The sequence below is a fragment of the Mauremys mutica genome, chromosome 1 (genome assembly GCF_020497125.1).
Source record: "Mauremys mutica isolate MM-2020 ecotype Southern chromosome 1, ASM2049712v1, whole genome shotgun sequence".
In the NCBI taxonomy this organism is placed as follows: Eukaryota; Metazoa; Chordata; order Testudines; family Geoemydidae; genus Mauremys; species Mauremys mutica.
The window spans coordinates 70600398-70613171 of record NC_059072.1 but is presented as its reverse complement, the minus strand read 5'-3'; the positions used below and the strand labels follow the sequence as shown (position 1 = coordinate 70613171).

General features: G+C 43.4%; 1 protein-coding gene across 3 annotated transcripts in view; it reads left to right on the top strand.

Moving 5' to 3' along the window:
* Nucleotides 1-12774, top strand: part of NAP1L1 (nucleosome assembly protein 1 like 1) — a 61357-nt gene that overhangs the window by 11191 nt on the left and 37392 nt on the right. The gene's annotated exons all lie outside the window — the stretch shown is intronic.

Below are 12774 nucleotides of genomic sequence, written 5' to 3'. Positions count from 1 at the left end.
GACAAATTGGAGAAATGGTATGAGGTAAACAGGATGAAGTTTAACAAAGACAAATGCAAAGTGCTCCACTTAGGAAGGAAAAATCAGTTTCACACATACAAAATGGGAAGAGACTGTCTAGGAAGGAGTATGGCAGAAAGGGATCTAGGGGTTATAGTGGACCACAAGCTAAATATGAGTCAACAGTGTGTTGCTGTTGCAAAAAAAGCAAACATGATTCTGGGATGCATTAACGGGTGTGTTGTGAGCAAGACACGAGAAGTCATTCTTGCGCTCTCCTCTGCGCTGGTTAGGCCTCAACTGGAGTATTGTGTCCAGTTCTTGGCACCGCATTTCAAGAAAGATGTGGAGAAATTGGAGAGGGTCCAGAGAAGAGCAACAAGAATGATTTAAGGTCTAGAGAAGGAAGGTTGAAAGAATTGGGTTTGTTTAGTTTGGAAAAGAGAAGACTGAGAGGGGACATGATAGCAGTTTTCAGGTATCTAAAAGGGTGTCCTGAGGAGGAGGGAGGAAACTTGTTCACCTTAGCCTCTAAGGATAGAACAAGAAGCAACGGTCTTAAACTGCAGCAAGGGATGTTTAGGTTGGACATTAGGAAAAAGTTCCTAACTGTCAGGATGGTTAAACACTGGAATAAATTGCCTAGGGAGGTTGTGGAATCTGCATCTCTGGAGATATTTAAGAGTAGGTTAGATAAATGTCTATCAGGGATGGTCTAGACCAGGGGTCGGCAACCTGCGGCACGCGTGCCAAACATGGCACATGAGCCGATTTTGAGCGGCACACAGCCGCCTGCCGCAGTCCTGGACCCCAGCCCCACTCAGCCCCCCTGCCCACTGCTCTCCCCTGTGGGGGCAAGAGGCAGAAGCTTGGTTCTGGGGCAACCAAGCTTCCCTCTCCCCCGCTTCTTCCCCCAGCGTGGTGCTTTCCTGCCCCACCCCCTCTCCGTCCCTGCGCCAGTCAGCTGATGGCCCTAGCGAGGGGGAGGGGGGAAGAGCAACAGCGTGCCGGCAGTTCCCTAAAGGAGACAGAGGTAGGGACGGAGCCTTGGGGAAAGGGGTGGAACAGGGCATATCCCTTCCAGCCCCTTGCCCTGAGCCGCTCAGGGCAGGGGACTGGGAGCACCCCTATGAGCCGAGTACCCCAGCCCTCTGCCCTGACCCCCCCCCAGACACACACTCAGCATTCTGGCCTGCAGCCCCCATACCCCCCAGCCCTCTGCCCTGATCCTTGAACCCCCCCACACCCCTAGCCTTCTGCCCTGAACCCCCACACACTCAGCCTTCTGCCCTGCACCCCCCCACCCCAACACACATACCCAGCCTTTTGCCCTGCATCCCCACAGCCCCATTCCTCTGCCCTGACCCCCCCACACTCAGCCTTCTGCCATGCACCACACCAAGCCCTCTGCCCTGACCCTTGACCCCCCATGCACCCCAGCCCTCTGCCCTGACCCTTGACCCCTCACACACTCCAGCCCTCTGCCCTGACCCCTGAAACCTCCCCACCCAGGTCTGGGGTCCTGGCCACAGGCCCTGCTCAGCCCGCTGCCGGCCTAGGTGAACAGAACCCCAGGCTGGCAGCGAGCTGAGCAGGCTGGCGGCGTAAGATCAGCATTTTAATTTAATTTTAAATGACACTTCTTAAACATTTTGAAAACCTTGTTTACTTTACATACAATAGTTTAGTTATATAATATAGACACCACTTCTGAAAGGTTGCCGACCCCTGGTCTAGACAGTATTTGGTCCTGCCATGAGGGAAGGGGACTGGACTCGATGACCTCTCAAGGTCCCTTCCAGTCCTAGAATCTATGAATAAGTGGAGATGGAAATAGCTCTTCAATGACATGGTATTGTTTAGGATATTTTAAGTGCTTGTTGGCATTCATGAATGAGAGCTATTGAACTAGATTTGTAGAACATGTGACAAGATGATGTGCAAGGTAATGCTTCAAACTCTTTTCTTGATATCCACTTCCCATGCTAGTGGTAGGTGGGTGTTGCATGTATATGACCACAAGCCCCTCAAGGTAAAAAGCACTTTGTGTTTCCATCTTCTGAGTAGGCCTTTTTATCCAGTAAACAATTGGATTACCTACCCCTGTGTTTCAGGGTAATCAAGTCCACTCCATCTTGAACTTTGCCCACTGCTGCTGTGTAGTGGAAACTCATCCTACCCAGTAACAATTGCCATGGGTTCCCTTAATTGCTGTGGTGAGGCCAGTATAATGTTTTAGTGGTCATTAATATACATACCTCATAGCTCGAACCACTACTGAGGGCTTGGCTATACTGGAGAGTTGCAGCGCTGTTGGTGGGTTTACAGCACTGCAACTTACACACCCTCCACACTCGCAAGGCAGATACAGCGCTGCATCTCCCTGGCTGCAGCGCTGGCTGTACTCCTGCTCTGCCTCGGGTATAACTATTGCAGCGCTGGTGATGCAGCGCTGCTCCGCCAGTGTGGCCACCAAAAGCGCTGTAATTGGCCTCCAGCAGAATTTTCCCATAATGCTTTTAACTAAAGAACTCTCTGTTTTGTTGTGAACTCGGGGCTCCCCGGAGCTGCTTATCTAAAACAAACACAGCTCCTGTTTGCTGTGAATGAGGCAGGCAGGGGGATGAATGTCTACAGCTAGTGTTTGCTTTAGGAGAGAAACAGCACCGCGGGGAGGGGGGGAAAGGGAGTCCATCGGAGCAGCTGCTTATCTGGTCTGCAGGCTGTTTGCATTTAAGAGTGAATGAGGCGTCGGGGAAATGGTCAGAATTTGCAAGGCAGGGAGCTGACAGTGTCGGCTCCAAAAATCCATCCTCTCTCTCTCCTCCATGCCCCCTGTCACACTCTACCCCTCCCCCCTCTTTTGAAAAGCACATTGCAGGCACTTGAACGCTGGGATAGCTGCCCATAATGCACCACTCCCAACACTGCTGCAAATGTGGCCACACTGCAGCGCTGGTAGCTGTCAGTGTGGCCACACTCCCGTGCTTTCCCTACACAGCTGTACAAAGACAGCTGTAACTCCAAGCGCTGCACATCTGCAAGCGTAGCCAAGCCCTGAGCTGCCACAAATCTGTGCTAAGTAAAGTGCACTGTTTACTGTATGTTTCACCAATTATGTTTCATAAGTGAACAATATGAAGACTACACTGACCAAAGCAGCCCAGCCATTGAGGGGAGCACAGAGTAGAAATCAACAAGAGGGCTACTTGGAATGTCAGAACTTTTACAGTAGATTTCCGTTTAAAATAGCGTTTTCAAGTAATTCAAACAATTATAGCTAGGCTTGAAACCTTTAATTTTTTTTCATTGTTTATGCTTCCAGCTTCACAAATGAAATTCTTTGGTAAGATGATGACCAGGAATACTAGGATCACTTGCAAATTAAGTAGCTCTTATAATGAATGTACTCGCCCTAAGTTCCCATCCTGTAATGAGCAGAGGACTTAGCTGCTGTTTCCCTCCTTAACATCATGAAGAGGGGGCGGGGGGGGGAGATCTAAAACACAACACACATATACATTGTTTGTAATTGTACAGCTACTGTATGGTGTTATTATAAGGCAAAGTGAAATTTGATTGAGTCCCAGTTGCATTTCCATAACCTTAACGTGTTTGGGTTTTGTTTAAGTGTAACCTTAGCTCTGAATTTCATGGGTTTGTAATGTTTGGTTTTGGGTTAATTACAACATCCCTGTAACATTTTACCCTTAAGTTACTGATATCTACTCTGAACCTTAATTTCATCTTCATGTACACTTTTCTTGGAATCTGTTTTTAATTGTTAACAATGTCAAATATGAACACACAACAGGAGACTCAGAATGCTGCCATGCAGTATTTCTAGTGATTTGAAGATATGTAGTTATCAACCTTAAATAGCTTTTTAAATTTTGGTTCTTAATGCCAGAGTGCACTATTTAATTTGGGTTTATAGGTGCATCACCAGAGCAGTTGAAAACAGCTGGAATATAATGTGAATCTGGCTCTTAAATTTACAATTGATTTGTTGGTTTAAGAGACTGTGTTTAAGAGGACTATGCGAAAAGGAAAACGGGAGGGTGGAGAGCCCAGTCCTGAAATCTCAATATCTTTTCACTTGAAGGACTTGTGTTGTGCTCCTGCCTCAGTTTCGCTGCCATTGCTGCCTTGGTGCACAGTGGAGCTGAGACAGCAGGGTCATGTGGAATCTGTAAGACACTGATGTCCAAAGCTAGCACATGGCCATGGACTTTAAGGAGCTCAACTGGTCACTGCTCTGTGATCTGCCTTAGACTGGACGTGTGTCGAGTTCTCAAAGGGCTGACTCATTACAACAAATAGAATTGTTACATGCAGGTTAGCTATAGAGGAGTGTTTGATTCTTTCCTCTGATCTCAGTGGACCTATTTTAATTACCTGTGATATTGATCTAACTCTTCTTGTAAGTGTGTATAATGGAACAATTAGATACAAAAAATTATTAATTTGATAGCTATGTTTGTAGACTGTTAAAATCAGTGAAATCTTATGCAATATGGAAAATATAAAGCCTGTACTCCTTTTAAGATTCAGGAAAAAGACTGATGCAGATATTGTTTAATGAGACCCAACTTTTTTAGGTTTTTTTAGTTAAACTAATTAATTGAATTTCCTGAGAAGTAACATCCTTCTGTACTCAAAGCATTAGAGCTATACATTTCTGGATGATGATCCTATGTTTTTATAACACAGGGTGAATCTATGCTTTAAGTGCAAAAAAGAATTCAGCCTCAACTATGGAACTGCAATTGGTGCTTCCATACTTGGGTTATGTAACCATATTTTTCTTTGCAAGACTTTCATATTTCTAGAATTGTGCTAATTTAGCATGAACTCAGACATTTTAACCTGATTTAGTCAAATATATGTTAATGACTTCAATACCATTTTTGGGTAAAAATGTTTTTCGGCCACTATTCAAGTACCAAAACCAAAACGTAGCAGTATTTCAAGTGTAACTGAAAACTGTCTCAATTGTTTCATTAAATTTGGTGTTGGGATGATGTAGTCTTTCTAAAATAATCATCTTGATTTTTAGATTCCTTTGGTTTTATTTTAATCAGACTTGTGAATTTATGGATTGAATGTGTTTGCAGGCAAAATACACTTCAGTGTGGAAAACTGTTAATCTGAAGCACCAGCAGTTGCACAAGTGGAGGAAGGGGCCACTAAGCCACCTTGCTTGCACGTGGAGTCAGGTTAGAGCCAACGGTGACTGCCTGTCTCCAAAGCAAAGCAGCAGCATACCTCATGAACCTTTGAGTATTAACAACACCCCAATGTCAGAGTTGGCTTTTTCTAATTCAGTTCTGTAACCTATCCTACCTCTACCTCATCTGTCAGCTCTTGTTTCTTCTCCATGAGACTTCTGCTGCCCATAAGTAAATTGCTCCTGTGAATAATGTCTTTCCAGGCCCTTTGCACTTGTACCCCTCTATTTCCACCCATATAAACCATTTTTTTGCATATCATTTTTCATTTCCACACACAATGAAGTGTGTGCATGTATGTTTTGATAGATATTGTTGATACTTGAGTGAATGGTAGCCTTGCAGCAGGTTAGTTTTCATTGCTGAAGAGAAACTGAGGTCATAGTCAGTCATAGAGTAAAGTTAGTTCCTAGTTTTTTAACATAGAATTACTGTTACACAATATACATTGCTAACCTCTAAATTGGCTTTAATTTCAAAATGAACATATTTCAGTAGTCGTATTCATTAGATGCAAGTTAGTGGGAGCTCGTGGGACAGATGTTGAAATATATGCAGTTCTAATGAATCTCAACTCTGCCGTTTGGACAAAGTGTTGCCTTTTTACTGACTGCTTTAATATTAGAGTTTTAATCACTTGGCCAAAACTTTGTTCAAGTAATTTTCGTATTTGTAGCTAGCTAAATTAGTGTAAACTCAAGTTGACTGGATTCTTATGGCTGTCCCAAAAGTGACCATCTTGTTCCTGTCTTACTGGAACAGTCATGGCTTCCCATTTCATCATCTGAACAAAAGTTTTTGTTTTGTTTTTAAACTAAAATCTTTAAGACCTTGCTGTAGGGCAGGGGTCGTCAACCTCTGGCACATGGCTTGCCAGGGTAAGCACCCTGGTGGGCCGGGCCAGTTTGTTTACCTGCTGCATCCACAGGTTCGGCCGATCGCGGCTCCCACTGGCTGCGGTTTGCTGCTCCAGGCCACTGCGGGCAGCAGGAAGCCGCAGCCAGCACATCCCTCGGCCTGCGCTGCTTCCCGCAGCCCCCATTGGCCTGGAATGGTGAACCGCGGCCAGTGGAAGCCACGATCGGCTGAACCTGCGGACGCGGCAGGTAAACAAACTGGCTCGGCCTGCCAGAGTGCTTACCCTGGTGAGCCATGTGCCAGAGGTCGCTGACGCCTGCTGTAGGGAATAGAATGGGGGTGGCTGAACCGCAAATTGCAAGCCACATGTGGCTCATTTTACAGTTAAAAGTCCAGCTCACGGAGCCTACCATGCCCCTCATTCTCTGCCTACCAAACTGGGGCGGGGGTGAGGGAGAAGAGCTATGGACTCCAGCCCCACGGGGCAGCCCCAAGCTCCAGAAGGCAGCCGTGCAGTGCTAAAGCCCAGAACTCTGCAGGTGTGCCCTGCTCTTGAAGTTATGAAAATTGTTTGCGATTCAGAAGGTCAGCTAGTTTGGCCACCTCCAGAATAGAATTTGCTCAGTATCAGAAACAGTCCATTAGAATGTTCAGCATATTCGAAGTAATTGATAGCGTGTACACTTTAGCCTAAGTTGGTCTTCTAATTAAAGTGAATTAATGACAATTCAGTGTTTCACGATAGCTTATTTAGAACATTAAGACTATATCTAGCATGAACTAGGGGTGTGACTCTTCTGCTCTCTTATGCATACTTGTTCTAACTCTAATCGAGCTAGCATGATTAGTAGTATAGCTGGAATAGCATAGGCAGAAGCAGTGGAGGCATGGCTTCAGGAGGGTTTGCATTTGGCCTAAGTTACTGTATTAAAAAAAGGTTTCTAATCCAAGAAATAAACACGTATTGGTATTGAGTGAGAAGCTGGCAGTAGTGATATAGCACACATTTAAATGTGAACTTTGTGTTATGACGTTTTAACCCTAAAATGTTACCACCAAGTATCCTGTGTTGTACTTTGGCAGATATAGTAATGTTACATACCAGTTTGTTAGTTGAAAATGCAGTGTATGTCTTAATACTTGCATTCTTCAAGAATCCCTAAAACCATACTGGGTTTACTCCTGCGGGAGTTCTGTGCCAAAAAATTAAATTCTGCACACTATTTTAAAATTCTGCAAATTTTATTTGTCAAAATAGCAGTATATAATCACACCAGTTTCAAGTATTTTGGTGATTTATTTCAAAATACTTGTGAGCAAGAATGTCCATAACTATACGGAGACGCACACATTCCAACAGGAGTAGAGTTTTAAAGACCCCCCCCCACACACACACACCCCTAGTTCTTCTCTGCCCTTCTCCTCCTCCCCTGAACCTAGTCATGTGCCACTCCTCAGCCCAGACATTCACACTGCCATGCTCCTCCTCAAGGCCAGCTGCAGGCCCAGACACTCGCAGACCCTACCCTTCTAGAGCCCAGGATCCAGAGGGAGAAACAGCGTGATGCTGGGTCCTGGGCTTGCATAGTTTCCTGCATGCCACCACCTTCCTTCCTTCAGGGAATACTGGGAACTGCAACTGCTGGGAACCCTCCAGTTCCTTCCCCCTCCTCCTGGCCTTGTCTTCTATTTGCAAGCTGGGCTGTGGTGGGTCCAGCGGCCCCAAGTGGCAGCCAACATCTCTCCAGCCCATTTCTGTGGGATGGGGGTGGGGGAGAATTTTGCATGCACAACATTAATTTCTGCAAAATTCTGCATTGTGCAGTGGTCCAGAATTCCCCCAGGAGTATGGTGGTTCTTATGTTATGCAGACTTGATGGAGGGAGCTTTCAGTTTTCAGGTCCTAATAAATCTCTAATTAAAAATTATTCTGGTGTGTAAGGCATAGCTTTGAAAGTTGAGGCTTACCTTGAGTATTTTGAATGCACCTGTCACCATGGTATCTAGGTGTTTTGAAAACTCCTTCACCAATGTGATTAGATTCTTTCCTTTGAAGACATGGGAGTTAATTGCCTTAAATAGCTTAGCAGCAAAACATTCTGAGCACCTAATAGCAACAATGAAATCTTCAAATTTGTCTGAAATTGGACATGCACTGGCACTGTAAATATTCTGTCAGTTCCCCCAGAGGTCTAATATGAGGGGTGAGATGGAAGTTGAACCCATGAAAAAGCAAAATCTATGTCCAATATTTGAAGAAATTTATCTTGTTCAAGACATCCTTGACTAGAGACCCATTTAGCAAAAATGTACTGATTAGCTATGCTACTATAAGTAAGCGCACTCCGTCACAAAAGGTTCTATTTTTGTTGAGTTTTGTGCTGCGGTTGAGTCAGTTGGCTCATTGGTTTAGTCATATAACATACCTGCTGGTAATCTAGTTTGTATTCTTCATATTGGAAAGCATCTTCAAAATATGGTATATTTCTGCAGCTTCTGGCATTGTATAAACATGATTAGTACTTCATTGGGAAAGTGTAGCAAACCAATATATGATAGGTTTACCTCAACCTGCATGAGAACAATTGTCAACCTTATACCATAACTATGTATATCAGAACTGCTGTTTGTGGGGGACATGAAAAATTACAGCAGGGTCATAGGAGCAACAAGAGTGAAATCAGCGGGGGAATATGATCAACATCTTAGATGTCTGTACACAAATGCAAGGAGTATGGGGAATAAACAGAAAAAACTGGAAATATTAGTATATAAGCTAAATTTATGATGTAATTGGCATCATAGAGACTTGGAGTGGTACTGGATTATTGATAGGAATATAGCTTGTTCAGGAAGGACAGGCAGCATAAAAAGGGAGGAGGTATTGCAATATACATCAAGAATATATACACTTGTTCTGAGGCTCAGAAGGAGGTGGGAGGCAAAACAGTTGAGTCTCTGTATAAAGATAAAAGCCTAGAAAATAGAGGTGATGTCCTTGTCGAGGTCTATTATAGACCACTGAATCAGGAAGAGTAAGTGGATGAGGTATTTCTAGAACAAGTAACAGAGAGATCCATAAATATCCAGGTTTTGGCCTGGTTGTGATGGAGGACTTTAACTACCCAGGCATCTGTTGGAAAAGTAATATGACAAAACAATTTCCAATAAGTTCTTGGCATGTGCTGGGGACAACTTTTGTTCCAGAAAGTAGAGGAAGTAACCAGGCAAACATCAATTTTAGACTTGATTCTAATGGGGAATTGGTAGTGAATTTGAAAGTGGAAAGCAATTTGGGTGAAAGTGATCATGAAATAAGAGATTTCATGATTTTGAGGAAAGTAGAGTGAGCAGCAGAATAAGGACTTCAAAAAAGCAGTCATTAACAAACTCAGAGTTGGTAGGTAATATCCCATGCGAAGAAAAATTTAAGGAGAAAAGTTCAAGAGAGCTGGTAGTTTCTCAAGGAGACAGTACTAAAGGCACAGCTGCAAACTATCCAGATATAAAGGAGAGATGAGAATAGTAAGCTCATCAGGAGCTCTTCAATTACCTGAAAATCAGGGTGAATTTGATTTAAATCATTAGTCAGGAAGACTTGATTTAATCAAGGATTTCTACATAAAAGTGCATTCTTGTTGGTGGTTATAACCTTAATACATATTCTTCACAACTCAGAGATAGATGTAGGTTTCATTTTCAGAAGGTACACATTGCATGTTTTTTAAGTGACTTATTTTGAAAACTTTTCAGATTAGCTTTACAGCTATATCAGAAAATGAATGATTGTTTGGTTATTTTATTTACCAAAGGTAATTGAAGCAGATATTTATGAAGTCATTGGGCGGTGAACTAGCTCCAATTCAACAGGTTAATTTATTAATATTTGGAGGATTTTCTTGCTAGGTTTTAGGAGGAGAACATCACCAGACAGACATTTAAATTGCTGTTGAAGAAAAAAATCCAGAATACATAATGTTGTTTTTGTTAAATAAAACAAACATATAATATTTTAACAAAACAAGCATATGAATTTTTTATTTTAAACATTCAAGTTTTTTAAAATCAGGTTTGTTTTTGTTAAAATTGTTTAACTAAAATAGTTTAAATGAAATATTTAAAAACAAATTAAATCAACTATGTCAGCCAGGTCAACATGAGAAACTTAAAACATTGGCTTCTGCAGCTAACTCAGTCATCTTCACCTTCATTTTCCTGTTTCGTTTATAATCTGGAAAAGAAAAACAAGCTTTCCTGCTTTTTCAGGTCCCAAAAGATTTCTCAATTTGGAACGAATTAGTCAAAAGGAAGAAAATATTCTTCTGTTGTTGTAAAAAGAAGCTACTGCTGTTTAAAAGTGAGATTCAACAGTCTCTGAATCCATGTGCTTAAGTGACTTTCACCAGTTCACTTGTGTGACTTTCTTTAAAACATCATCAGCAAACATATATTTCTTGAATGGTTCACCCTTAGCTCTGAAGTTTATTATAGTTCGCATTATGGAGGGATGATTGCTGGATGTCCATGTCATAGCCAGCTCCTTTTCTTCAGCAGTTAAGGTTTGACTTTGGTACTGGGTATTGAGAATATTGGCAAGAAAATGAGTTAGATATAGTGCTTGTCCCATTCTTTTTTTTTTTTAATGCTTGTAATTCTGTCATTGCATATTTCTCTTTTTAAGATCTCACTCAGTTCCTTCCAAATGTCAACAGCGTCAGCAGTAAAACCGCTATTTCCCTGTATTTTGTTCAAGGCTACAGAAATAGGCTTCAGGGTACTTGGCATGTGGTCAAGATTTCTCTTAAGCCCAATGTTAAGAACTTTGGTTATGACAGTGCCGTTTATTTATTTATTTATTTTTATGATTTTGTTCACAAATGGTCATCAGATCAGGACAGTTCTTGATATAGTGCTTAAAACAGACAACTACTGAGTTCCATTGCATGTCTTGTGGGAACGTTAGCTTGGTTCCTCCCACTTTTTTCAGAGTAGCTGTTGCAAAGTCATCGTTACAGAAGTATTTTGCAATTTCAACAACATTAGCCTTTATTTCTGGAACACTGAAGTCTTTGGCTAGGAGGTGCATCAAATGAGCACTGCAAGTGTATGTTAGCTTGGGACTCTCTTCTAAATAATTTCTTCTTATCTTGGATACGTTTGCAGCATTGTCTGTGACCAAACTGCGTACTAGACATCTGAATTTTTTTTTCAGTTTGTTATAGCTTTTACTGCTACTTTTTTGTAAGTATTCTGCTGTGTGTGCATTTCCTGATGTATCAGCTGTTTCTGTAAGGAAGACAGTCCCTTCTTCTGTTGTCACACAAGCACATACAACAGGATCATTGTGGACATTGCTCCACCCATCAAGACTCAGGTTAACAATTTTACCCTCTAGACCAGGGATGGGCAAACTATGGCCCGCAGGCCGGATCCGGCCCTTCAGGGCTTTGGATCCGGCCCGCGGGATTACCCCTGGTGGTGCTGCGGGCCCGGCGCTGCTCTCAGAAGCAGCCCTCTTCTGAGGGCTCCATGTGCGCACGCAGAGCCCTCTGCCCCCCCCCCCCCCCCAGGGGCCGCAGCACTTCCTGGAGTGGCGTGGGGACAGGGCAGGCATGCAGGGAGCCTGCCCTGGCCCTGGTGTGCGCCACTGCCACCCCGGAGCCACTTTAGGTAAGCGGCACCGGGCTGGAGCTCAAACCCCTCCTGCCCCCCGCCCCCCAACTTCCTGCCCTAAGCCCTCTGCCTGTACCTTGCACCCCTCCTGCACCCAACTCCCTGCCCTGAGCCCCTTTCTGCACTCCTGTGCATTCCAACCACCTGCCCTGAGCTCCCTGCTGCACTCTGCACCCCGTGCACCCCAATTCCCTGCCCTGAGCCCCATCCTGCACTCCGTACCCCTCCTGTACCCCAACCCCCTTCCCTGAGCCCCCTCTTACACTCTGCACCCCTTCTCTGCCCCAATCCCTTGTCCTGAGCCCCTTCCTCCACATCCCGCACTCCACCCGCCCTGCCCCGGCCCTGCATAGAATTTCCTCACCCAGATGTGGCCCTCGCCCCAAAAAGTTTGCCCACCCCTGCTCTAGACCTTTTGCACACTGCTCAATTTCTCTTTCATACACTTTATCCAGCAATTTGCCTGCAACATCTGCTCTGTTGGGTGGACTATATCCTGGTCTTAGTGACTGAACCACGTTAATGAAGTGTGGGTTCTCAATCATACGGAAAGGAGATTTTGTTGCATGAACAAACTGGGCAATTTTTTCATCAGTTACTTTTTTGTAATCTGGTTCTTATCACAAACTTATCTATGGTTGTTTCTGGATTATGGAGATTTTTTTCTTTTTGCTACAGGTGATATACTGTGGTTATGTGACATACATGATGTGACAGAAACACTATCATTGGCAGATTACTCTGAAACTATAGAAAATGATGGTGATCTTCAGAATCCTGTATGTTGAGGATGGATTCTCCTAAACAAAATAAGTCAATGCAGTTGTTTAATTATTACCATACTGCTCATTTAGTATTAGTCATTGCATTTTACTGACACTCAGTACTACTTTAAAGATAAAATTGTAAAAGGAAGATCTGCCTATTTCAGCTATTTATTTTTATCACAACTGCATCTAAAATGGTGGTAGTACCGTAGAGTAACAACTATATTTTTTGCTCGAACATTGAG